The following is a 27,564-nucleotide window of genomic DNA, read 5'->3' as shown; positions in this document are numbered from 1 at the left end:
AAGTATCCACTGCGTAAGAAAACCTAACTGTATTCGAACCTTTTTCTTATGAATCAATATATCTTAGTAAAAATTATCTGAACTTTCCTTCAAAAATATAAAAAAATGAGTTTAAGATCCTACTCTGAAAAAAAATATAATTTTAAAACCAAAAAATGACTAGAAAATATAGGTGATCTCAGATTTTTTCAAAAGAAGTATTTTAGATAGACAATTTAGTTGCCTAAAACGTATTATGCGTTGCAAAAATGTACACTTTGACACACACTCTTGAAATCCGAAACATTTTCGGTGTAGGTTGGTCACACCAGGTTCGCAAGTAAAACTATTATAATACTGTTTTCTAGTGATATGAAACCGGTTATCAAAATTGATTCATTTTTCTTAAAGTTCTGGCCATTAAAAATTCGAGAGAATTTTATTTATCTTAATTATTTTGTCTACCCCCTGTATAAATCAGGATTCTTTTTTTGGCACAACAATTTCGTTGATTTGGATTTTTAGTGGAACTAAAAATTGTTTGTTGGGTAACAGATACTTTGAACTTAAACAGTTCCAAGTTAAACTAAACAATTACCAGAGAATTACCAATAGACTGCCGCTATGCATGTCCATCATATTATAAGAGTTGACAAGCCGAAGAAAATGCATTTTATTACAATTTCGTATCATTGCTTTTTATGAGATGGTGCAAAAAGTTTGGATATTTTTTTAAAGTTCTCCAGTACTAAGTTGTTGAATTCATCTGTTCTTAGTAAACTAAAAACTATAAATACCTTTTTAGCTACCATTATTTCTCAGAAACTCAGTGACACCCGAGGCGAACCTTTACACCACCCGCAACAATGCTAAATCTTGTCGAAAAGCAGCACCCAACAAATACCTAGCGGCAAAAGCAACTCCTGGGGTAGGGTAGCAGAGGTCTCCTTCTTTTGAGTCTCCTCCAGTCCAGACTTGTGCTCACCCTTATAATATCGATAATTATCGTTAACGTCAAAAAATTAACGATAATATCGATGACCAGCATTTATCGATATTATCGATAAGTATCGATAAGTTTCCTATTACTAGCCCACACGCGCACGGCACTGCACCGAACAACTTTGCGGTATAATAGTATGGTAGCGTTAACTCAATTTAGCAACGCGTTTCATCAACAGACGTTTGAATAATTCGAAACGCTTGTAAATCTTTCGTTCTTTCGCTCATCTTTCAGTTATGCATAAGTACCATTGGTACGTACCTTTTCATTCTCGCATTAGCGATAGTAAGGAAGTTTTCGAAGCCTGTTCACACTCACGTAAAATCCTGCAAGAAGTGCTCACATTTATCTTCCTCTTTCTCTCAACCAAAATGTATACATTCCTATAGAAAACACCGTCAGTAAGTAGTGCTGTCAGTGCCAGAGATGCCAGAGATTTTCGAAAAATGTCTGCAACTGCTCGAAAAACCGGAAAAATCTGCTTGAAATCTGACAAAAATCTATTCGTGATTCGAAAAAATTTCGCTCGCGCTGGTAAAAGTCTGTAAAAATCTGCACACATTTTGAGAAAAACTGCGCAAATATAAGGAGATTCTGACAAAAATCTGCAGAAACTATGAAAAATCTGTGAATATCTGCAAATCAATAAAAATCTGCCCACGGACTCTAAAAATCTGCGTTTTGCTGACAAATCTGCACATCTGGTATCCCTGGTCAGTGCGGAAATCGACTACAGAACCGACCGTCGGCGACCGACCTAACCTAACGGACACCACAAACACGCAATTTGTGGAGAGCGAGGCGAAACATACTCTCGTTCATTGATTAACATTGCATGCCAGTATCGCTCACTCTCTCTGTCTTCCGGTAAGCGGTAGTATGAGTAACTGAATAGTAAGTACTACAACCGTAAACCCGCGGTACAGTGGAGACAGGCTCAAACTCAGGCATTCCAGCACCGAGAGCGTCCGACTGCCATTCAGTCTTGAGCTCAACTTCAGTCGTATAGGTCGGGAAACTGTTATTCGCTGTGAATTTTTGTAGGTCGCGGAACAAGGTTTTAGTAGATAGTGGGTTGCATTTGCGCATGCAATACGAGTGCAGTTGCGTCAATGCAGTACCCATAATTATAAGGACGATTAAAAAGTGGAGTTGTTTTCGGTACTTGGGCATTATGTTGTGTGTGAACTGCCAACATGAGACATAATTGAAATTTTCGATCAGATTTTTTTTATTGCGAAGATTGAAAAGCCAGCATCATCACTATTAGGTTGTGGAAGTGTGTGCCAAAAAGAGAAAGAGCGAGTGTGTGTTGCCTTCAAACTGGCGGAGGTTTCTCGTACGCAAACATACAGAATAAAAGTGGGCTTCGGCCTGGTGAAAGATCCCGGAGCAAGGAAATTGAAAATAAAAAACAAGCGAGGATCGAATCACGGCGCGGTTGTACTCCGTACGAACGTGCCAATACTGGCGGCGCTGGTGTGCGTGTGTGTGGAAAGGAGTTGTATGGGAGAGAGCGCGCCCGGTTGGCTTCGTGGTGACGTGTTGGTGCGTTCTTGATCTTGAACAGTTTATTTTTTTTGTGGATGATAATCGTTCTCAAGATCAATACGGTTTATGCACAGAGGTTCGGGTGTTTGTGCTACATACAGTAAAAGAGAGGCTGCTTATTTTGTGTTGGTGATAAGACTTTCGTCGGGAAGCTTTGGCTGTTATCTGCAACACGGAATGTCGGGAGTAATCTGTTGGGTCACATACTTTTAATTTTGTGATCTAATAATATTTCACAGTCAACAAATTTTACTACGAATTACTTTGAGTAACTACTTGGCAGTTGATTGTTACGAATTTGCTGTTTTCGAAGCTATATAAAGTAGTTATTATTTTCCTGTTTCATATGAAGTTGAATTAAATATAATTTTTGATGGTTTGATACTTGGAAGGATATTTTTTGTACTCTCTAATAACTTTTTTTCGAAAAAAAATCGAATCTTACTAAACCTTAGGTTTTATATATTGCTTCGTAAACAGCAGAGAAATAATCCCAAAAGTGAAATATTTTATAGGTGGTGCAGTGACATTTTATATTGTTTTTTTAACCCAAATAAAGTGATTAGTTTAAAAAAAATACGACCGTACGCTTTTGAAAGTGGCTCGAAATAACCAAAAGAGTCGTGAAAGGATTTCTTGGGCGGTGGAAAGAGGAATTCCTTCGCCCCGGGGAATCCGGTCGAACGAAGGTGCGCGCGGAGTACAATAATTCGGCAGTGGAATTTTAGCGTGTAGTTTACTGTTTTCACTGGAAAAGTCAGACCGGAACAGTTGCAACTCTGGATTACGGATACGTCGACGATTTTAAAGGTTAGTCGCTTGTCGCGTACATGTCCATCGTTTTGCTCTATTTTTGGAACTGGTTTTATCTTTCAACGAACGCATGGTACGGCAATTTCCCTTACATAATTATGATGATTTTAATACATTTTCAACTATTTGTTTTCTAACTTCACTAAGTTATCGCTGTTGTGTCATCATGACAGGAACTAGAACTTTTCGTTTGTGCATTGCTTGGCGTTGTCTTGTCATACTATAGAAATAGTCTTCGCTTGGTATTTCGGCGTATTTCGCGTTCATGTGAATTGTGTTCGATACCATTTCCCAACGATGATTCCATCCACACTGTTACGGACTTCTGGACGGAAAACCAAGAAATAAATGAAAAATTTCCAAGCTTTACATCCGACAACACATAGATATCAGTTTTCTGCTATGATGATTAGGTTTGATCTTACTCGGGTATACTGTACCACGAGATAGATCAGGGTTTTGTAGTTTAAAACTAATTCAAACACCAATATACTGTTTCATATACTATATTTCTAAATAAATGCGATTCAAGAACTCAGAGGCCATAACCTGCTTATTTGAGGACTATTTTTTGGCGAGAAATAACACATCATATTTCATTTAATATTTGCCCGAGCAATGCTCGGAACTCAAAAACTGCGAATATTTGAAACTGAACATTAAAAAAGTTTGTTAGAATAGTTTCCATTAAGGAGAACCTCCAATTGATACCAAGACTTCTATGATATAGTAGCGAATATCATGCCAACGGTATAACAAAATCAATTTTTCTTTATCCGCTTCTACATTTCTGGGCACAAATAATCTAATTGTTTGTTTATTCAAAAACCCTCTCGACGGATGGCAGATATCGACACTGACACATCTGTCGTTTCAGTTGTATATTGTTATTTTTTCTCCTAAATAAGAAAACCATTAGTTAACCACAAATCAAAGCAGGATGCAACGCTGATGTACACTGGACCGGTAAAACGACGAAAACCGTTTACGTTGCAATAAAGTGAAACTTAATTCGCTAAACAACAGTGGCCATGATTAGACCACAGCACCACGATCGCGTTCCATCTAAATGATGGGTTTTCTCCGTGGCTACAACAAAGTTTGCTGGTCGTGGAAAACCGGAGGCGGAGGAGAAGTACACGCTGGGATGAGACATCCGAGAAGTTGTGCATTTGGCACGAACGGTGCAGAGTCTCTCAATGAATAGATTGCAGTGCGGTGGCGGTTTGAAAACAGCGATTCACTCTAGTGATTACTGAATTTGATATCCCACACCCGATTCGCCACCCTCGGCAACTACTGTGTACGACCGCCCGCCCCCTTTCTGCGTATTGGTCCAACTGTGACTACTATTATTTACTGTACCTTCAAAGCCTGTTGGGTAGACTGAGATTTCCTTTTCTTTTCTTGTGCCCTCCTGATTCCCGTCCGTTCCACGACCTAGTCCAGCTCCGACTTGTCAGTGTCAGGCTCAACAGAAACGTCCGGAGGCTTCTCTGGAAAGTGTCGTCTCGAGTGTCGTCGCTGTGAGGCTGATAGCGATTCAATTCGATGCGCCTCATGCCTTTAGGTTTTATACCGCATTCGAATCAAACCGTTTTGGGTGAAGGCCGGATCCGGGTGGTGGCGGGGTCTGTTGAATTGGCAACCATCGGAACGGATAAAAGCGGCTTTGACATTGAAAGTTCAAGGCTGGAGAAATCTTCCAGTCGTGACGTTGTTCTCTGCATTAGTTCGACATTGGAATGTCTTTAGTCTGTTTAGTGTTCGAATTATACTAATCTCGCAATAATTGTAACCATTTAAAAGAAGGGTATGCTGATGCTGCGATACCTATGGATCCGCTTTTATTGCGTCAAATAATCTGCTTTCCAAATCGAACCTCAACGATATTTTTCTCAGCCTGCAGGGTATTGTGATGCTGCTTTAATTTTGATGATTATTCCCTAGGGCTTACGGTGTTCGATTAAGCCATTGAAGTGGCAAAGAGAAAATAGCTGCCGTTGGTAGAGTAGGCTAGTTAAGTCCGAGTCTCCGATTTAATAGCCCATAATGAATCCCTGCTACTCGACGAACAGAAGCCAGTGGATTGGCGGTTTCGCTGTGGATGTTCGTGATGATGAGATAATGATTATGGCGATCAAAGCAGCAAAACAGGTTGAATTGAATAGAACGATGATTGTTCTTTAATTAAACTAGAATATAAAAAAGGGATCTAATGATGTAATCGATTTTTGAGTAATGGCGAATATTTCTTTTTTTTTTGCACAAACGGTTTTCTAAGCGGAACTCTCGAATGTAATGTTATTGTAATTTACTCTGAGAGATTGGATGAAATTCGACGAAAATTCGATTTGATATCGATAAAGTAAAAAACTTCACAGAAAATCGTCAAACTGAAGCTAGTAAAATTCTGCATCTAGATTTGTGGTTTGGAATGAACTATGTTTACTATCGTTGAATTATGTTTCCTGCATCTAGTAAAAATCTCAAAAATTGACTAAAATTTGGCCTTCAAGAAAGCTTTTCAGTCATTCCAGCCTAAAATTTATTTTACTAACTTTAATTTCAAGTTTAGTACAATAAGCAGAAAAAAGAGTATAAACAAGATCTCATCATTTCGAACTTTTTATTTAATTATTGAGGTTTCCTATAAAATAACATTAGATCGTCAGTTTTATTCACAAAGCCTTAGATCCCTTATAATCCGTTCCTTTTACAAAGCCTTAGTCGTTTCGGAGTCATTGTCAGCTATATTTCAAATGAATTTGGAATCATTTCATTCATGACCTCTTCGTTTTTTGTAAAGGTTTTTCAAACATGTAGAGAACCTCTTATGAACTTGCTGTAAAATAAGATATATATTTCTTTTTGTTTTGTTTTCTCTCGTTAGCAGATGTACGTACCTACTTTCAGTTTTCTTAGGATAACTTAAAATCATTTATCATAAACTTTGCTGTAGCTCTTTGAGGATCTTTCAACTAAGCTGTGAGCTCAAAGTGGATGCTGTTTAATCCATGTATGGAACCACTTTTGGCAAACTTTTATTTAAATTTGGAATAAATTTTTTGCTTTGCCCTTTTAGGCTGAATTTGGATCATTTTCTTTTTTGGTTTCTTCCTCTCGTTAGAATTACTCAATTAATTCTCATGCGTTCTTCAGCTCATGCGTTTTTCAGAATTTTTTTAGATATTTTGGGACGAATTTTTTTTTCCTTTTGTTTCTTCTGAGAAGCATTATCAGCCATTTTTGTCATCTTTTATGTTGACTTTTCTTTCTAATTGAAACGTTTTAAACTATATTCTTGTTGGGGGGCTTTCTGTGTAGCTTTTAGAGCCGTTTCGCAACCATTATGAACTGATCTCGGAATTCTTTTGTTTTTATTCTTCCAAACATTTCGAAGTATTTACAGATGTTTCAAGCTACATCTACAGGAGTTTTTATGCATTCTAAATTAAATTCTTCAGTTTGGTATTTTTTCGGTTTTTTAGTTACTTGTTTTGAGTTATTAGATACTAATTGGAGATCAATTTTTTAGATGTTTTTTAGTGTCAAATTTCTCTGCTGCTTTGAATGTTTTTTTTTACAATTTGGAACTAATTTTTGTTTCTTTTTCACTGTTTTTGTTTTTTGTTTTCGTGAGCTTTGAAAGTGCCTCTGGTTATTTCATGGTGCATTATTTTGCTTTTGGGTTTTCTAGTTTTCAGGAGCGCGGTTAAATTAAAATTCGTGAATCATTCGTGAATGATATACAAATTTTATTGCTCTGTATCATTCTCGTTTTTGGTCTCAACTATCTTTCAAAAGTAATTTACATTTTCTGGACTAAAATTAGAACTTTCTTTTTGTTTAGAATAAGCTGCAAGGAAATTTTTGATAACTCCTTTTCATTTTCAATTTTTTCTAACCTTCGAAACGTTTTTAGATTTTAGTTTCATTCCCTTAAAATGCTTTCAATCACTTTAAGTTACTTGACGGAACAATTACATTTTTCGTCTTATGACTTTCATTTTAAGTTTTTTTCAAGTAAAGTAGGCAATGTATTTAATTATTTCGAGGATGCAAAAATGAACAAGGACTGAGGGTTTCATTTATGCTTAGAAAAAATTTCTCTCGTCCAGACGCGACTCTGGAGGGATTTTTTTCTATAATTTCGCATCCTCGAAAATATTACATACATTGCCTAATTTACTATAAAAACACTTAAAGTTATATTCAAGATTTTTTTGTTGACTTCTGCTGGATTTTCCGCGTGTTTTTCAGAACAAACTTTTTCACACTTTCTTTCTTAGTTTTTTTTCAGGGAAATTGGGATATATTTTTGATAGTAGCTTTCGGCCTATTCCTGACGCTTAATTAACAAAAAATCCCGGAATCATTTTTATTTTTAGTCTCTTTCAACTTCGAAATCCATAACAGCAAAATTTGGAATCAATTCCGGCTTTGTCCTTTTCTGATCCTACTGATACCTGACACCGGAAGTAAAAACAGAATTTAAGAAAAAAGTTAGCAGAACAATGGTTAAATACAGCGTTTTGTAGAATGACCAAATTACTGAACTTACAAAATTGACAATAGCTTCACTCTTGTCAAAGTAATTTAAAATCAAAGAAATTTTACTTAATAGATATTCGCAATCGAAATCGGTTTCACTCTGTCTTTCACATGTGTAAAAAAAATTTAAGAATACCAGAAAATCCAAAAAAAGTTTCTCTTAATTTTTCTTTTACTAAATCGTTCTACATGAGATTGCTCACTTTCAGCGGTAAAAAAAAGTTAATTGAATCAGGTTCAAAAATGTAAAAAAAACAAATCTTGTGAAAATATTTACTAGAATGAAAAACAAAAAAAAATGACACAAAAGGGTTAAAGAATCAAAAAATCGAACCCAGGATAGAAAAAAGCTACCAAAAATGTACATTATCTCTGCACACCTGCATAAGTTATCTACAGCCGAACATGTAATATAAAAAATTACTGACTGATAGCCGCACTGTAAGCGCACAATATAAACACATATATAAACAACGTGTGCCTTAAAATAACGGACTTTTTTTCGGATGGTACTAAGACATGGAAAATAATTAGGTTAGCTTACTCGTAAAAAAAATTTTACGCCCTTGTGTGTGGCCTTCTGGCAGTTGACCGGAACATTCGCCATGACGGACGAAAACATGTGTGTAGGCCTGTTTATCAAATTCTTTCTTCGTTTTATCTATCAATTCTTCCTCAGTTTTCACGACTAAATTGTTGGAGTAGATCTTCCGCTTCAGACTTGTCCAGAAAAAAAAATGCCAACTTGGGTACCACATCGATATTCAGCCGCTTAGTCTACTCCAACGATCGCTTCGAGTAATGGGCCGATGCCAGATCCGATCAAAACACCGCGTCTTCGACGTTACGGTATTTTTTGATGAACGACGCAACTTCCGGCAGGTACTTCGTACTAGAAATTTTCCCGTTCACGGCCAGTCCGGAGCGAAAGAAGAGCAGCTTTGACATCCCCTCCTCGCTGATTGTCAGTCACAGCAGTACCTTCTTGGGGAACTTACTTCGTGGGGAAGCAAAATACGAAGTGCCCTGCCAGTCGTGATGAAGATGAAATCAAGGTCTCGTTGTCCATCATCACCGCCACGTCGTGATTTGCCGGAAAATTGACTCGACCATGCCGCTTTGTCATTACCTGCAGTTCCGAGACTAGTAGACGGGACTCCTGCTTCCTGACATGTATATCCATGTTCACCAGGTGCTTTGTTACTCTTTGGCTGGATGCATTGACCTCCCGGCCAAGTGCACGCAGCGATGTAGCCTCTTTTTCATCATTCTTCCTCTTCAGCATCCTTTGGAGCTTCTTGTCGCTCAGGGTCGTCGGCCGTCCGGAACCAGACTTTCTTTCAATGCTCTGATTATTGTCCAATAGTGCCAAGATGTTGTAGATGCCGGAACAGGCGAATCCGGTGTCCACAAACTGCCGCACGATGGCCTTCTTCGACGCGACGGGGAACCGTTCTTTGAATGCGCAAACTTCTGAACGAAGTAGCTTCACTTTTTTTTCGCCATCACGGTTAGAGTTCGACTGATTAGAGCATTTTTTTCTGCTGACTTATGGGTCAATATGATTGATGCTGCATGCTTAGTTCCGTCAGCACGTGTAAAGGTAAACCCATGAAAAATCGGCAATTTTTGTCCATTTTTTAGCGCAAACCTTAAGCAGTTTTAGCATTAAGACTATTTAGTTGAATCGATCAGAATAATGTCTAAAAGTTGAATAGGTAAACAATTTTGCTTAGAGAGGATTTGCATTTAATTATCCAAATGTTCGCCTGAAATCCGCTGTTACACAGTATGTAATGCTGCTTACGTGCTTCATTCAATGCTTGGTTTTCTTGGTGATATTCAATTAAAATCGCTTTAAAAGAAATCAGTGGAGAAATATAATGCAGAGCTGAGAGAAAATTACCAAGAACTTGAGGAACCTACCAAAACTTCAAATCAAACGAAATATGAATATTGAAGAAGCAATTATAGAAGAAACAAAAAGGTGCCGAAACCCTGCACTGTACATAATACCCACCAACATTGAGAGCAAACCTTTCGGCATGCAGACAATTTTCGAAGTATTGAGCGCAGTATCGAAACTGGTCTAAAATCGGAAGCGTGAAGTTCCAACATTCATGTTTGGTTTCCGTACCCCCGGTACTCCGGGTCACATTTCGGTTTCGCGTTCGAATAGGTAAAGTAATCCCATTAGCGGGGATGCAAATCAGGAAAAACCGACCGCCGCCAGACGATGCCCAAAGGCGGACGCACAGAGAGCCAGCGAGGGTGTTTGGGTTGCGGGTGCCGCGACTGCTACTACCGGTGTATGTCGGTCGACCGTGGAGAAGGAAGCCTTTGAAAGTTTGCCGTCCGATGAGTGTAAATTTCCCGCGTGCGCTGCTGCGGTGTGCAATTTTACCTTTCCCGACACACAGCTGAGCTCTGATTTCCATTCTGCTTAAAATGCAGGCGAAACTACATTCGAGAAAACTAGAAAAAATACACATGTTAAATTTCACTTGAGAAGACAACTTTTCGGTGACCCCCTGCCAGCATCATCATCACCAGAGTTCTGGTATGTCCGTAAGGCTATTTGGTCAGCAAGTTCCCATGCGAAACACGCAACAAAACAAAACGGGAACAACTTGCCGAGATAGATCTTAATTACTCGTCCAATTAACTTTTGAATGTGGTTCTTCTCAGAATGTTCGTCCGTATGTATGCGGATGAATAATTCGACACTGGTCGGCTCATTGCGCGCTCTGGGGTGGCTCCGATCGGAGCTGAGAGCTGAGAGGCACCGAGTGCAACCGAATTGCCCTGATAGTGCGCGCCAGGCAGGTCAAAGCGATGTCAGAATGATGAATTTATTTGCCACTTTGAATCGTTTAATTTTGTCGCTCACTGTCGCCCCTTTGTTACTTTTATGCTGAAAAATGATTCCACATCAGTGCAGTGACGCTGCTGGTGAAATGACAAATTCTCGGTGTGTGGCATTTGATTCTGATGCTGGTGAACTCGTCTGCCGGTGACAGAAGCATGTTGGAAGGCGCGAAAACTCGCGTCCACGAAGGTTAAAATTAGATTACCGCTTGGGCTCCCAGTGTGAAGGCTTCCAGGAATGTAGAAATGGTACGAACGGAGGTAGTTAATTCGAAGAATAATAAAAAAGAGCATAGAACTACTTTCGACTACGCGACATCCACACTGTTGGAATACGGGTAACGAACGAGTTCCTGTCGTAGTTAGCGCCCCGATACGAGGGGACACCGATTTCAAATAATGTCTGATTTATGATCCGCCTTCAGCTGTGCAAACACTTCGACTTTGGCGCTTAGTGCCTGCCTAGAGTGCGGGACAGGAAACCGGTTAAAGGACCGCATAATCCACATTCCTGTTCTTTACGACTTCGAAGCTGCAAATTGAATGTTCTCGCGTTCGTGGTTTTACATGCTTGCTAGATGGGTAGAGAAAAAACAAACCGGGTCGCAATTGTGTATCTGACTAAATCAGCTCTGGTCGGCCTAATTTCAACATTTTGCACAATCCTGTCGCGGCTGGCAGACGTGCTAATTAGAGGTGGGTACTTAGTGAAGTGACTTGCCTGTTTGCTTTTTGCGGAATTTTATTGCGTACAATCAAGGTTTACTGGTTTGGAAGATTGCACTACGGGTAACGGGTTCAAAGTAGGAAGACGACTGGGTCGGTTAGGAATGTTTTTATTTTATATACAGTGGAAGGCCGCTCTTGAGTGTCAAACACCCTGACACTGATTCATAGTTCACGAAACTATGCATTTCGAGCGGGAGCAACCTGATTTATTGTTTCAATTTCATGAATTTTCGTTGACAGGAAATGAATATTTCCGTTAGACAAATGAATTTTTTCGATGGTATGATATAAAGATGGTCGAGTAGAATTGTTGTATCCAAAATACGCTTTTCCTAAACTATTTGTATATAGCAATATTGAATCTAAAAAAATAGAGTAGAACTTTTCACGATATTTTTTGATTGAAAGTTGTAGTTATAGCAAAACTTTTGGTAACAAGTCTAGGATGTAGAAATGTAAGACAGTTATTAATATTTTTTTTAAAATGGCTATTCACCCGTACCCGACCAAAACCCGAAAATTTTATTACTTTCTTCCCCCGAACCCATCGGGTACGGTTTATAATTTTTACAGTATATATATATTTCCTGGCAAGGCAAAATTACTAGCTGCAACTTTGCCGAAGACATCAATCAATCAAATAAACTGTTCTGATTCTGGAAATGTTTTCAACTATCAATACCATTTTTACACAAGCTCTTTTCATAGCATCTTTGGCCTGAAGGAACATCATTGGCAGAATTAATGAACTTTTGTCACAAGAGCCACAGTTCCGCTGATTATACAACTAAAAATGGCTCGAATTATTACGGAAGGGGCCAGGCGAATTGTAAAAATTTTCGGAGAAGCAAATTTTTCGGAGAAGCTTTTGTGAATACACAAAGGGTGAAGGCAGTTTCGCAAAATTGACTGTAGAAAACACATTTCACCAAAAAAGTTTTAACATTTCGCCGCTGAAGTAAGTCATGATAAGCTTGTCGTATTCGCAATGGATTACTTGTAAAGTTCCGCAATTACCGCACAAGTGGAACGTCTTTTCTTTAACAGAGCTTACATACACAGCGACACTCGAAACCGACTCTCGGACTAATCATATGAAAAAACTCTTGAATATCTTTTTCACATTAACGGTGGTATTCGACGTAGAAAACATGTCGAAAACAACATGAAGTTTTCGACATGACATCCCTTATACAAGCATTGAGAATTTGTTTTCTTGAATAACTCAAAAAGGTTTTGTAAGAGAAACATTCTAAGAATGTGGGTTAATAGAATTAAATATGAGCCTAGATAGCTCTCCTATGGGAAGCTCCGTAGCCGCAATGTTGCAGTGTCCGCTTTGACAAGCGGGTGGTCGTAGGATCGAATCTTAGTAGAATCAAGTCATTTTGACTGGCAAAGGACCTCAACAAAGGTTTATTCTCAGGCTGCCACCACATACCTTTCCTTCAAATCGAATTCCACAGTAATCCTGTTGACTTTACTCATAACAAAAACAAATCCCCCTTTTAATGAAACTGGTCTGAATAACGTATGAAAGATACTCTTTTGGGAGTTGTGATTATGGCACGAAATTGGTTAAAGGAACGAGGTTTTGCTAAGCCAAAATCTAAGTCTTTCTTTAATTTATACTGACTAGAGGTTCAGCGTTGAGGGTTTTTTTCAGGGAAATGTGAATGCGGCATTGGCGAGAGGAACGAGGTTTCGAGAAGACTCCAAAACTGATCAAATGAATATTCATCCTCTTCAGGGTATTATACTTATCGATATTGGCACGGGAAACGGGGTTTCGATAAGACTTCCTCTTGAATCAAGAAGTTCTTCTTCGAATAAACTTGACCATAGACGAACGTTAGCTGAAGTTTCTCTTCAGAAAAATGGAAATTTGGCGATATTGACAGGTCCATATTCCACGTGGACAGAAAAATCGTTATTTTATAACCCCATAGATGAAACCCCCCTCCCTTCTTTTTTCTACGTGGACATTTTTTTTTTTCAAAAAAAATTGAAAAACGTTTGTTTTTGTGGTTTATTTAAAGATTAGACATAAATAATCCTAGCTATAGAATAACAGAACTAATTTCAGATTCAGTTGAAAAACTACCAGAAAAGTCATGGATGAAATGAATTTAGTTAAAATTTAGCCTAAAAGCCATTATAAACTTTGGTTCCGATGTAAGAGACTAAAATCAAAAATAATTTCCAATGTTGCTGGAAATTTTTGTTAAAAAAATAACTGAAATTTTAATCTCATATTGGTTGATGCAAAAAAAAAAAAATTAAAACTTCTGTTCAAATCAGCGAAGAAATCCAAATACTTGTAAATGACTTTCTCGACTAGAGTCTAGGACTTAAAAACTAAAAAAAATATATTCACAATTATGCTTTGAATGATTGATTGACTTCTAAACGTGAGAAAAATAACACAGTAGACTCAAAAATCTTCTCTAAATGACTTCTAGCAAAACAAAATTGGAAGCCAACAGAAAATAGTCAGAACATAAATAAAAAAAATCATGAAACCATGAAATGGCCAAAACAAAAATAATTTCTAATAGGGCTGTAGACCGTTCGAAGAAATTTAATAAAAGATCAAAAACAAAAAAGGATTCAACAGTTAGTTCGATATGGCTAAAAGCTTCTATAGAGGCTTAAAAGATAAAAAAATTTCTACAAGTTAGAAAAGATTTAAAAAATAACAAATATCAAAAATGGAGCTCAAAACACATGAGAACGTGTCGACAAACAAACTGGCTGAAACCTTTATAAACGGTAAGTAAAAAAAAATATTTTTGTTTTTGTTCAACAAGTTCTCAGGAAAACTGGAAAATCCAAAAAATCAGCAGCATCTGGAAAAGGCCAAAAACTACTATCAAAAATTTAGCCCAAATCAAAAAACTTTAAAATGTTCCTAAAAGGTAGAAAGAAAGCATACACATACACAAGTTTATGCAGAAAAACTTTCCTGAAATTCGGCAGAAGTCGAAAAGAGAAAAAAAAAGAATATATCTTTAAGTCACACTTTAAGGAAAACAAAACAAAAATCCTTAAAACGCATCGAAGGCAAGCAAAAATGAAAATTATAAATTCTACTCGAACCGGGTAACACCTTTTCTAAACAAAAAACAATTCTAAGTTAAGTTAAAAAAAGGAAATTGCTTTTGAAAACGAGATGAAACCAAAAATCAAAATGATCCTTATTTTGGTTCTAATCATAGGTGCAACTACGGGGGGGCTTCAGCCCCCCCTAGAATTCTCCAGAGAATAATTGTATTCAATATAAATACATTCCATACGTCTTATCAGAACATCAAGCATTTGGGCTGTGTTTCGCCAGTTTCCCAGACGATCCAGAGACTCATTACCCGCAAGTCTCTATCAATCTGGGGTTGTGCAGGGTTGCTGAAGAGAAGTGATTTCACAGGGTTTTCTCCGGCGTGCGGTGGCGGGTTAAAGCTCAAAAATTTTACAGTGCGCTTCGGGCAGCACGCCAGGTCAATACTGGGTCAATATCGAGCGAATAAAGAGGAGTTTTGACAGCAGTTCGGTTGCTTCCAGGTCAAAACGAGGTGAGCTGGTGGGAGCGTGCAGCTCAACTCCGTTCGTCAACTTGAGTGGTGTACCTCAAGGAAGTAACTTGGGACCGCTGCTTTTTACAATATTTTTAAACGATGTTAGTATTTTGCTTGGTGACGGATGTAAGCTTATATATGCGGATGACCTAAAACTATATTTCGTCGTAAAGTGCATAGAAGATTGTCACCGTTTGCAGCAGTTACTGGATATGTTTGTAGAATGGTGCCATCGTAATAAGCTGATTGTCACCATCCCTAAATGCTCTGTAATGACATTTCATCGGAACTCGCAGCCTATAATGTTCAACTACCATATCGATGGAGTCGTGCTCAACAGGGTTGAAGAGATGAACGACTTGGGTGTGACAATGGATAAGAAACTCTCCTTTGCTAGTCATCGATCGGCCGTCATTGCTAAGGCTAATCGTCAGCTGGGGTTTATAACCAAAATAGCCAAAGATTGAAAGCTCTGTATTGCTCTTTAGTGCGACCTATCTTAGAGAATGCTTCACTAGTTTGGCTTCCACGTCAACTGACCTGGAGTTTACGAATTGAAAGAGTGCAAAAGAGATTTGTCCGAATTGCTTTGAGAAATCTGCCTTGGCGTGACCCACTGAACTTGCCTCCATACTGTGATCGGTGCAAGCTAATCAATCTTGACACCCTGGCTCGACGACGAATGATTCAGCAGGCAACATTTGTCGCTAAGCTCCTGAACAATGAAGTAGATTGTCCCAAACTACAATCTTTACTTGATTTTCGTGTTCCATCGCGTGCTTTAAGGACTTCTACTCTTCTCCAAACATGGTGTCATCGCACAGCGTTTGGATTTAATGCCCCTATGTCTTCGATGATACGTGCATTTACTTCTGCTGAAGATTTATTCGAATTTGGTGAGCGTTCCAGTTGTTTCTCCAGTCGAGTAGCAAGATCTGCTTGTTTTACATTATGACGTTGACGATAGTGATATATTCATATTCATTAAGACTTTATGTTAGATGGATAAATAAACTAATAAAATAAAGAAATTCGCTATTAGTTCAACAGTCCGCTGGGGATCAGTCACTGATTAAGCCACTCCTATCCTGGGGAACAGACGCTCAAACAAGCTGTTCTCCAAGGAGAACAGCTACCCCTTCCCTGTCAGCATACGACCAAGTTCCCACCGGTTTACTGATGTTCCCTTGGTTACGCGTATTCCAGTCGGTACTACGTCGAAGTAGGGATATGGCATTAAGCCTTAGACCACACTAGGGTCTATTTTATGTTAGTTGGCCAGTTGGCACGGGTGTATTGCTGGTACACACTGCCCAGTCGTTTACCAAACCTAGCTCTCCTCAATATCGATTCAGTGTTGTTGAAAGAGCGTTGAGCGTTGACGCTGTGGTCAAGATATTCAATACATTTTTGGAGATTCAATCCCGATTGAAGTGATTTTTTCACTATTTTGTTCGTTATTAAATTTGCGCATTTTAACTCTTTTTTTCTTTTTTTTTAAATGAAATGGTTTTATAGATAGATGAGACTTATGATGAAACTAAATCCAAATTTAGCTGTAAGCTTAGTTGACAGTGGCTGAAATAGTGAAAAAAAAATATAAGAAATGATTTAAAATTATCCTATAAAAACTTGAAGGTACCTCTGTTAACAAGAGGAAAACAAAAAAAACTAATTTACCAGAAATTCTTGGAACAAACGTGAACATTTGCGTACCTCTATCCCCCCATAAGTTGTTTACGTGGAATGTGGATGGCCTCTAGAACAAAGAGGGATAAAAAGGTTCGGTATAGTAGAAAGGTAGTCGGCTTGAAACGGAAGGGTAAAACCTCCCACACAAGCACGGATAGGAATGATAATCGTGTCACTTACTTTCAACAGTGATACCGCCAATACAAAACATTGGGAAATATCACAATAGATCAAATGTCTCTGATCACAGTGATGAGTTAGAGAAGACATAGCCCTCCTCGAAATTACGCATTTTAATGAAATTCTGTACAAAACAATATTGGCAATTTTATTCAAATAAGGTTGTCTCATTTTAGATATTAATTTTGACACAATTAAATTTTAAATATCTTGAAAGCGAATGCAACACAAAAATATCGCAGTAAACTCGATCATTTGGAATAGTTACTAAGATAAAATATTGTGTTTCCTTTTTTGCAAAAAGTTATAGTTTCGCAAAGTGCTGTGATTCCCATTTTTTCTAAAAAAAAAATATTTTAATGATTAGTGATTTTTTGTAATTCGCTTCTTTTTAGTTCTCTTTGTGCATCAATGTATTCGAATTATTCATAGTTTTCCCAGAAGAACTTTTTCAGTATTTACAACTTCGCTAGTGATGTCATTATAAAAAAAAAATATTCAAGAAAATATATTGTTATAACAACGGCAGGCTTTCTCAGTCTATTGAAAAACAATTACAAGACAATCTACTCAAATTGCCCGACGTTTTAATACTTTTTGGTGACCTTTTTCAAGGGAAATTTAGTTGTATATACACCATATTTCAAACTGTATATAAGTGAAAGTGTATAGTGAAGTATACAACATATTTTAAAGTAACAAAAGTTGGCAGTTTTTCCATAAAAGTTACAAGATAGTAATTATCACAGCCAAAGTAACAACCCGATTTCATCACTTCAAGACTTCCAATCGTTGGAAAATAACTTTTTCGGCAAAAAAAGCATAATTTTTTTCTTGAAAAAGAACACCAAAAACGTTCGAAACGTCGGACAATTTGACTAAATTGTCGTGTACTTCTTTTCTTGAAAAAGACTGATAAAGCCAAAAGATAATAAAAACAAGGCCACAGAGGAAAATTGAAAAAAAAAAAAAAAAAACAAAACAAAAACTACTTCTAAAGTTGAATAACTTTTATCCCTAAAATATTTTTTTTTCGCTTCAATATAAATGTGCAGGTCGGACTCGATTATATAGAGACTCCATTATATATTGACTCGATTATATATGATTCGATTATATATAATTTTAGACTCGATTATATATAGAAGCAAAAACTTATTTTTCTCGGATTTTAAATATGACTTATCTAGAGCTAATGTATCGTAAGGGAATATCTACAAAATACGTAACACTTGATAAGAAGGGGAAAAAATAGAAAAAAAAATTTAAAAAAAATATTTAATATTGATAATTGTTCAGAAAAATTTAAAAATAAAAAAAGTTAAAATATTTAATATAATAATTTAATATAATAAAAAAAAAATTTCAAAAATAAAAAAAGGAAAAAAAATATTTTTTTTTAATTTGAGAAATTATATACAAACAAGTTGACAAATCTATATATACTTTTATATTTTTTTTTTAATAATTTTCTTTTATATTTGACTGGAATCACATCAGCAATAACTACAAGATATGTATTTTTTTTTTGTAAGAAGTTGGTTTTCTGACTTTTGGGGGCATGAATCAAAAATAAAATGCTTCATATTTATTCGAAAACAACATATCATTTATGAGAAATGAATATAAAACTTTTTTTTTCTCTGATTCGATTATCTATAGTGAATAAAAATTCGGAGACTATATATAATCGAGTCCGACCTGTATTTATATATTTAGCTTGATATTTTACTTTACAGGAGAATTTCCGTCTCCTGGATTTTCAATCCAACTATTTCACCCCCTTAGTTCTGAATATTCTATTTAACGACAGTCAGAAGAATTCTTAGCCAACGCTTCCCTTCTAAATCCGTCCCACTGTGCGGCTCCCAAAAAAATGTTCAGAGCATGTTTCACCTGTTACCGGAGTCCGCCGTGAATCAGGAAATAAGTCATCTCTCGGTCGAACAAACTATCCGCACAATCCGTCTCGGCGAAACCGGAGCAACCAATCTCCCGCGCTGCTGTAACATGGTATTGGTTCTGCAACTCATTCCCGTTGCCGGAGATGATTACCGCGTAGCCTAGCGAGATAATAACTAGACTCACAAATCAAAATCTCGAACAGTACCCACAAACAACATGCTGCACTGTTGTCGGTTGGGTCGAGTGAAGCCGCGTGGAGCAACAACAACAGCAACAAAAAAGAAGGCGGTAAATATTTATCACCGATTCAGATCGCTCGTTGGCTGCGGGTAATACTACGGGGCAGACCTTGGCGATCTTTCATCAAGCACTATTTGCTTCTCCCGCTGGCTTCCACCTAGCATAGACGGGGCGCGTCCGTCGGTCGTGTTAGAGGAAAGCCACTTTACATTGTTTCCGCGAGCCTGGTTCCTCTCCGCCGGGTTTAACTTTTTGCACGGCTTTTCTATCAGCCATAGGGCAGCGAGAGATAAGTAAGTATTTTATTCACATCGTTAGTTCGGGCCGATACGTTGTCTGCCGGCCGGGCGTGCTGTAGGCCTTTCAAGATCAATGTTGTGTACTGCGCGTGAAATGTTGTAACCTTTTCGGATGACCAACCTTACCGTAGAAGACCGGGAAAAGCCCGGTAGCAGCACGATCGTCAAGATTATCAATTGATTATTTCTTGGACCGCGTAGCAGTAGCGGGAAAAATATTGAAGAGCTATTGCGATGTGGAGTGGGGTAATTCGTTCGGACGTTCAAGCACCGATAAGATCTACCGTGATGGGTAGAGAGAGTGACACTTCTAGTGCGGCTCGGTCGCTCATGTGGCAAATTTGGTTTTGAACTTTGTCTATCGACTTGGGGTTCGTCTCCTGCGGTATCGCGCTAGTTGTTAGTTTGATCTTACCAGTGCGATAATAGGAATAAATCTAGTCAATATAGCGTAAACTTTTATGGTATGGGAAATTCTGCTGAAATATGACGGTTGTCATCAACATTCACTAATACCTCGACAAAAGAAAATAACTCGTCGTTTGGCTTATTCCACCTTCGTGTAAGGGAAGAAGTACTTCGAAGCGCTAATCGCTGGTTCGTTGAACGATTTAAGTGCTTTTGCTGATTCGTAGATTCTCAGCTGCTGCAGCTGAATTATATTTTTATTTTTTTTATTTCTGCACTACGCGTGTTTACTATTGTTGAATTTTTCTCCTTCTCTGTTTACTTTTTTATATGTTCATTGTAATGATGGAAGCACAAAGCAATCGCGGTGTGAATCCGTAAACGATGCTAATGTGCAAATTAATTCATTAACGGAACCACTGGAGAAGAAAGAACACGAAACGAATACCGCAGGGAACAAGCGAATAAGGAAACGGTTGACAGCTGTTTTCATGATTAGTCGTACAACTATTCGGATGAAGCATGAAACTATCGTATGGGATACTGAAATTGGTTATTTTTTTATATTGGCGTCACCCCACAAAAGAGCATATGTAAACGTATAATTATTTGGATGGTGCTAAGTTGCACAATGCAACAATAATTGAAGTAACACGAGCATGTAACCAGACTAAAACACTTGCTCTGTGTGTTGTTGCCTGGTCCCGTTTTCGTGTTCCCTCAATTAACGTTGAAGGTTAAGTTGAATGTTTCAGATTGTTCTTACTTCTTTCGAGTGAAATGTTGAATGAACAATTTTATTTTGAAACAGGCAACATAATATAACATCTCAACTAAGTTTTCCACAATTTCCCTCATAAGTTTTTCGTTAAATCAACATCGAAGAACAATATGACAGTAGTCGTAGTAGTTGGAATAAACAAAAATAACGATTGGAAAAACGTTCCAATCAAACAGAAGGCGAAGAATTAAAACCGCCGAAAAAAGGTTTTGCGTCTGTATGAACATTTCTCTGGGACTTTAATTTAAGAGTGGCTTGCTTTGAAACCAACGCAAAGCAAAGTTGCATTCAAATCGCGTATTGATATTTAATTGAAAATTTTCAGCAGCACACCTAACAAACGCATCCGTGTCTGCTAAAAATCTGCGCGGATGGTCAAAGTTGTTTATCATTCTGAGAGTTAGTTCACCAAATATTTAGTGTTGACCCTGTTGAATCAATAAATGAATTCTTCTGAGGCGTACATGGATAAAAATAGCCTAACCTTTGACAGCTATCTGCTTCGATAATACCTCTGTCATGGGGACGTAAAACAAGAAATTAGAAACCGCCGAAGCACAAAAAAATAATAAAAGAAACTTATATCTGCAGCCACGCCAATGCATCGTGTCGATATGACCGGCCGAACAGGGAGCGGTTCGGTCACTGTCCGCCGTTTTGTATGATATATCGCCTGTCGATGTCACTTTGGATTAGCGCTTGACTGTAGAAGCAAAACATAGTCGGCAAACCCACACGCATACTTTCCCTTCCCCGCCCTTCTCGGTGTGCGAATTGGTGCTAGAGAAAAAAGGAAAACATAGCAAATAAAGCAGACTATGATGCTAGGGAGTGAAGCTTTCGCAAACATGACACGCTCCCGGCGGGATCCAGTTGCAAGGAATTTCTAGTGCACTTATCAGTTTCCTCCGCTATTTTTCCCATGTTTCAGTGGACCGGTGAGACCATTTTCACACCAAAACCCTACATCAGCCAAAGGTCCGTTCACCGTGCTCCACGTTTGATGGGAGCCTTGGGAAAATCGTCGACAGTGATGGGTGGTGTCATTTGAATGATTATGTCTGACGGCGGTTGAAATGGAGCTAGCGCAACTTTCGCCGGAAGGCTGCTACCGAAAACCGCACGGCACTGTGAGACGATGGTGTCTTGCACTTTTAACGGCAAACGTCGTCGCCGCAACTTCCCGATTATGCATTCCTTGGGTGCCCCATATGCACCGTGAACCGCTGCTCCGAGTAAGATTACCACGCGATTGATTGCGCAACTGTGTGCTTTTGTGCTGTTTAAAATGCAGCGAAAGACATTTCGCTTTGTTGCATTCGCTTTTTTTTTATTATATATATATACCTGCCTATTTTTGATGACCCGCCAAGCTGTCATCGGTTAGAGAAAGTTGCGCTACGTGCTGCAGGTTGGGCGGAGTTTTGGTCTTTGGCGGTGAATTCGAGATCAAAAGTCTTCAACCTTTTCGGGCATGGTTGGACTTTTTGGTCAATCACATACACATAATTTCTACGTAGAATAATGCAGGTGGATCATTTATTTCATCATATACACAAAAATATTGATTGTTGAAAGTTTCCACTTAAAGCCGTTCTGAATAAATTAGACTGACTCTAGGAAAGTAGACATAGTGATATATTAGTTTGTCACTCTGTTTTTATAAACATCTTACAAAAACAGGATCTTGAGATCAAATTCGCGATAGAAATGTTTAATAAGACTTTAATGACAGTACTACAATTACTAACAGTAAAAAAAAACAAATGAAAAATTATGAGAAATGTAGAATATTTTCCGAAAAACAGCTCAGTAATATCATGATGAATTAATTCCCTTTTTCCAAATGAAAGGGTAAATTATCCCCTAAAATATTCCAAAGAGTTACCTATGAAATTTGACAGGTTTTTCGAAAATTTCCAGATTTGAAACCAGTTTGAAACAATCTGGAAACTATGTGTTGGTTATATGTAAATTTGGCTCAACCTGAGATTGGCAAAAATAAATAATATGAATATCTGAATAAAGGTGAAAAAAAAATATCCTATTATAATTGTGCAATTCTTGATGTTTCTATGGGCTAAAAATGATATTTTGTGCTACCATTTTTTTTAATCACGAATTATTCTTGAGAATAAGGGAGGGTTTAAGTGAAAAGATATAGATATTAAAAAATATTGTAATTTATTTTGATCGGTGCGATGTCTTTGGCAAAGTGATAAAGTTACGAAAAAAGTTGACGCCGTAAAAAAAAGATAAAGAAAAATGAAAAAGCTAAAATTTTCGCAAAAAAAAGTTTTGAAATTTATCAAAAAAAATTTTTTTGCGATGCATATTCATTTGGGATGAACAAAATTTTTTATATCACTAGCTGTCCAGCCAAACTTCGTTCCACCCATTTTTTTTTATTTGAATGATTTCAAACACTCTAAATTGATTCTACCTGCATCCAAAGATTCAACATCCGATTTGTTTTTAGTCTGCAAATGCATAACGAGTCGGGCATTGTATACGTTCAAACTCAAATAAAAAATCGTTTGAAATTATTGGTTTTATCGGAATGAAACATTCTTGCCTTTGTACACCTCCTCGATTCTAAAAATACCCATATTGGACATTCGGTCATTTTCAGCTGATTTCCAGAAAAGAAAGTCGTTAACCTGGATTTCAGAATGGCGTGTGGTATCAATTTCTAGCCTCTGGCCATCTTTTTGATACCGGAAATACCCATATTGGATTGTATTCAGTCATTTTTGGCTATTTTCCTGAAACTGGAAGTCACTTTGGCGTCTGGGCGTCACTCTGGTTCCGGATATACCCATATTTGGAGGTATTAGGCCATTTTTGTCTTTTTGAGCTGTTGTCCAGAAATCGTAAGCCACCATCTTAGGCTTCAAAATGGTGTTTGAGGTTTATTTGTAGGGGCATCGTCAGGATAACGGAGATACGCTTGGTTTTTGGTCACCTTCGGCTGTTTTCTAGAAAGCCGAAGTCGCCATCTTAGAAGGTTAATTTTTTGCTTCTGTGCAGCATTCTGGCTCCGAGAATTTCGGTATTGTAAGTAACTTAATTACCAATTAAATTTTGGGTTGTTTTCCTTTGATTTGATTGCTACAGTCATGTTTTAAGAGCAAGTTTTAACAACAAATGAAGTATTAAAAAGCAAAGCAAAGCCTTGGTGCTACTTTCCGATTCGGAACTCGATCTTCTGTTTTTATACACATACTTCGCAGACAGCTGTTTAGTGTACAGAACAGTTGCAGGGCTAGGGCTTTGATTCTACTGACACTAACAGTCACTCCCGAGCCGAGACTCGAACCTAATTTGGTCGCTTTTAGCTGTTTTACAGAAACCAGGAGTTGTCATTTTTAATCTAAAATTTTGTCTGTGGTCGATTTCTGGCTTTTGTGCATCATCATTTCATCATTGGTCACTTTTAGCTGTTTTCCAGCCCTCCCCTTCTTCCAAAGTAGTAAGGGGTGTCAAATTATCGTAGAAACATTTTTTACCACCAACAACCTTCACATACAAAATTTGGCTCCATTTGCTCGATTAGTTCTCGAGTTTTGCAGAAATTTTTGTTTTATTTGTATGAGACCCCTTCCTTCCAGAAGAGAGAGGGGTTTCGAACCACCTTGAAAATATTTTTTGCCCCCAAAAATTTTCACATGCCAAATTTGGTTCCATTGGCTTGATTAATTCTGGAGTCATGTAAAAATTTGTGTTTCATTTGTATGGAAGCCCTCTCTTCCAGAGCAGGGAGGGGTGACAAACTACCACAGAAATATTTCTTGCTTCTTAGTACATTAACGTGCCATGTTTGGCATCATTTTCTCGAATAGCCACCGAGTTATGCAGGAATTTGTGTTTTATTTCATTCATGTTTTGATCGAATAAGATGATTCCAGTTATATTTCATAAAAAGATGTAAGAAATTAAAGAAAAATGAGTCAGAATCTATTTCTAGTCAAATTGGTCGAGAAATCCTCCTATTACAAATGGTTGGTAAGTTTAGTTGGGAAGAAGTAAAATATTGTTATAATATCGACAAATATTATGAAAATGGCACCATAGTGACATAATCAGGAGAAATCTTTATCAGGTAAAAAATCTGCCGAATCAAAAATGAAATAAACTCATAATACTTCATAAGAAAAGTGTACAATTGAGAAAAAGTAAAAAAAATAAGAAAAAAAATTGACAAAAAAGTAACAATAAAATTAAATCATTAGGCAAATCTTAGGATCCATGGCCATGCTGCAGTGCGTCGCAGTAGCCTTTCGCTCGTAAATGTAGAATAACCGTCGCCTCTCACATAAAGAACAGATTGTCAATTGACACTCGCGCATCGAAGAGATGCACACTGTCATTCGTTTGGCGATGTTGTTCTAGCTAGTTTCTGTCTACTTCGTTCTATTTATGTTGAGAAATATTATTACAAGATCAAGCGTTGCCACCATCAGCAGTAAGAGAAGACGATTATCGCAGTGAAAAGTTGTTCTACTTGGACCATTTACTAGCCTGTCCATGTTAAACGCAGGAACAGCTAGCTTCGGTACTAGTTGTTACCAACCAAGCTATTTTCAAAAAAATGCATGCTTTGTAATTGATTTAAAAACAAGGAACTTGGAATTCTTCTGATTCGAAACCATGGGACGTTGAGCGTCGTTTTTCGCCTTGAACCACGTGGCCACGTGGTCTTTTTTCCTGAATTATAATTTATTATTGCCACCAAGTCAAGAATTTTTTTAAGCCATAGTAGGGGAACTGCTCTATTATTCATCTCAGCCCATATATTCATCTCATACAACATAAAAACACAATTGAAAACAGAAAAAACGCATATTTTCTTCTTAAACCAATCTGCTAAACCATGGAATGGATTTTTCTTAGTTCACTTTAGATTCCTAATAAAGTATAATCCTCAAAAACGCACTTAAAAGCACTAAATTTGTTATTATAGTCGGGCATCTGCACTCAAAAACTCATTTAATTCAATCACCTAGCTCAGAAAACAAAATCCGCGCATTGTTGCAAGTTTTTTTCATCACTAGCGGACCACTTTATATTTAAATCACTGACCAAAAACGCTCACTACACTAAAAATACTTTAATCTTTGAAATGTTCACCTCAAATTTCCAAAAACAAGACGAATTTCTACAATTCCTAAATTTCAACTGTATGTGTTTTCATCTGTTTCACTGCGTTGAAGGAAACCAAAAGTGGCCAAATCAGTTTCTGTTAATACGAAAAAATCACACTGAAAATGTTGAATTATTCCGACATAATTGACATAAATCTACAGCACTGTAGTGGTTACCTAGGTTACCAATTTTGCGCGTAAACAACTGCAGCGGATATCTAGGTAACTTACTGCGACGGGCTGCGGCTACGTTCATTCATGATAATGTGTTTCATTCATGATTAACAGTGTGATGGATACGGGAACGTCGTGAGATGAATAATTGAGCAGTAATTCAAGTTTTGAGGTGGATATGGAAGCGTTGTGAAAATCGGTTTGTTTTACAAAATTCAGGATAAATCTTGCTAATTTTACCAAATATACAATGCTGCCCGATTTCATAAGAGCACGTAAGCATGTTTAATTTATTTGTTAAATGATTTCGTGAAAATTTGGTGTTTAATCCATACATTCTTCGTGAATACCGGCTTAATAAGATGAATAATGGAGCAGTTCCCCTACATAATTTATATATTTTAGAACGAAGAAAAAAAAACCGTTTTAAAGAGACTTTGTCCAATGTGGCATTTGCCTCTAAGGATTGATAATTGTGTTTTGCAATCTGTAGAGATTTGTGAAAATATTCTTGAAAGTATATTTTGATACTACTCAATGGCTGGTATAAAAAATCAACGCCTTAGTTTTAAAAACAATATATGGGATCTGGATGCTGAAAGTAGTATAAAGCAAACAATTTCAGGGATGCTGATGTCAATATTTTTTAATGTGTTCTTGAGTTCAAAAGCACTGCAAAACTACAAATTTGAGCGCACTTTTTGCCAATCTCATGTCATTGAATCGCTTTATTATCGCTACGTAAACATGCTTTTCAATTATTTGAAACATTTTCACATTCAACACAAAAAAAAGTGTTACATTTTATTCAGTTTTCAAAAACTTTTTTAAATTACCAAAAAAAAAAAAAAACAAAATTACAAATTCGTTCGATATGATGAAAAACACAAATGTAGATACCTTAACCAGTCTACCAGTTGTAGATACCTGAAAATCACTAAAAATAAGGATTCACTGGTTGACAAAATAAAAAAAAGTGTAATCCAAAAGCTTAAACCGGAAAAACTGAAAGATTATAGCTATTCAATCATTCCAATGAATTATGGTGCCCTATAGGCATTACCTCTTTTCAGAGACTTAAAGATATTGCGCCATCTGATCATCACCTGTTCCGTTCGACAGCAAATGATCTGGTTGATCAGCAGTTCTGCTCATATGTAGACATCTAAAAATTACTAAATTCGTGTATAGCCTCAACAGACGATCACTTCTTTCGTAATGTTTGATATTTTCAAACTGTCTGAATGCTTCTCTTTGTTTTTCCATTGATTTCTCAACGAATGAAAACGGGTATCGTTATCAGATTTTACCGTTTCCTAAAGCATTCAATTAATTGAATTTCCTTGAGAAAGGGTTATGTGTTTTTTTTTTTGTTGACATTGATAACATTAGTCGTAATTAATATCATCGAAATTGTTTTGTCATGTTACTTACTGACAAGATTACCGATTGTCGAACCTCTTATCACAGCAATCAACTAATGAACTTGTTTTAATTTTATCTTTACAGGTAAGCACTTCCATTGCATCCACTCGCGATATCGATGAGGAGAAAAATATGTTTTGGGTAGAACCCAGTTTTTCTGTAAGACACAACTTGCAACAATTCGACGGGTGGTCAGCGCATGTACTTCCAGTAGTGACGACTTCCAATCGGTCTGTCGGAAAAGATA

General features: G+C 37.3%; 1 protein-coding gene across 3 annotated transcripts in view; it reads left to right on the top strand.

The window, feature by feature from the left end:
• The first annotated feature begins 1,934 nt into the window (after window positions 1-1,934).
• The window catches only part of LOC129733355 (spectrin beta chain, non-erythrocytic 1), a 116,008-nt gene continuing 90,378 nt past the window's right edge, over window positions 1,935-27,564 (top strand). Inside the window, exons 1-2 of one of the 3 annotated variants that reach the window (XM_055695175.1) lie at window positions 1,935-2,026; window positions 3,049-3,343. The gene's annotated coding sequence lies outside the window, so the exon portion shown is untranslated. Of the gene's footprint in view, window positions 2,040-3,048; window positions 3,344-27,564 lie in introns of all 3 variants that reach the window. The other 2 variants (XM_055695174.1, XM_055695176.1) reach the window with 2 other exon arrangements.

Source organism: Wyeomyia smithii, chromosome 3 (assembly GCF_029784165.1).
Source record: "Wyeomyia smithii strain HCP4-BCI-WySm-NY-G18 chromosome 3, ASM2978416v1, whole genome shotgun sequence".
In the NCBI taxonomy this organism is placed as follows: Eukaryota; Metazoa; Arthropoda; class Insecta; order Diptera; family Culicidae; genus Wyeomyia; species Wyeomyia smithii.
Note: the sequence above shows the minus strand (reverse complement) of the source record. Positions and strands in the feature narration are given on the sequence as shown.